Source organism: Herpailurus yagouaroundi, unplaced genomic scaffold, assembly GCF_014898765.1.
Source record: "Herpailurus yagouaroundi ecotype Mexico unplaced genomic scaffold, PumYag 180, whole genome shotgun sequence".
Taxonomy (NCBI): Eukaryota; Metazoa; Chordata; class Mammalia; order Carnivora; family Felidae; genus Herpailurus; species Herpailurus yagouaroundi.
This window is the reverse complement of record NW_024412411.1, coordinates 24,462,036-24,462,830: the sequence shown is the minus strand read 5'-3', so window position 1 is coordinate 24,462,830 and position 795 is coordinate 24,462,036. Positions and strand designations below refer to the sequence as shown.

General features: G+C 42.5%; 1 non-coding gene across 1 annotated transcript; it reads right to left on the bottom strand.

Moving 5' to 3' along the window:
* Window positions 1-278: 278 nt before the first annotated feature.
* Window positions 279-385, bottom strand: LOC121039542 (U6 spliceosomal RNA). Its single transcript, XR_005794826.1, has one exon. It is a non-coding gene; the product is annotated as a U6 spliceosomal RNA (small nuclear RNA).
* Window positions 386-795: the final 410 nt, after the last annotated feature.

Below are 795 nucleotides of genomic sequence, written 5' to 3'. Positions count from 1 at the left end.
TATAGAAAGATATGGGTTTAGAGTCATTGTGATGTCTGTATGTTTTATGCTTGTAGTGATGTCTCTGGTACTTTGTCTCACAGGGTCCCCCTTAGGATCTCTTGTAGGGCTGGTTTAGTCGTGACAAATTCCTTCAGTTTTTGTTTGTTTGGGAAGACCTTCATCTCTCCTTCTATTCTAAATAACAGACTTGCTGGATAAAGGATTCTTGGCTGCATATTTTTTCTGTCTAGCACACTGAAAATCTCGTGCCAATTCTTTCTGGCCTGCCAAGTTTCAAAAATATGGAACGCTTCACGAATTTGCGTGTCATCCTTGCGCAGGGGCCATGCTAATCTTCTCTGTATCGTTCCAATTTTAGTATATGTGCTGCCGAAGTGAGGACTAGGCTTTGTTAATAGAGGGTAATGGAGGGACATTGAAAAGCTGTAGTACAAGCAAAGGATTTCACTTCTAGATTCTAGTGTGCAGTTGTTGTTTTGTCACCAGCAGATTGGTGTGTGTGTGTGTGTGTGTGTGTGTGTCCCCAGTATTGCTTATAATATCCCTCCCGGAACTATGGCCTACACTCTCCAACCACCCACCTGGCTATTCCTATGTACCAGCTTGTTGGTTCATAAACTGGTCCCTGTACATGGAGGGCATGGAGAGATGGAAGAAAGAGGAAACCACTCGAGACTGGTAGGCAGCAGGTTTAATACATAAGGGAACCTACATAGGAGTCTTATCTTGAGCACCTGCAAGACAAATAGATCTTTGCACCTATCTACCAGAATCTTAAAAGTTTATATAAAG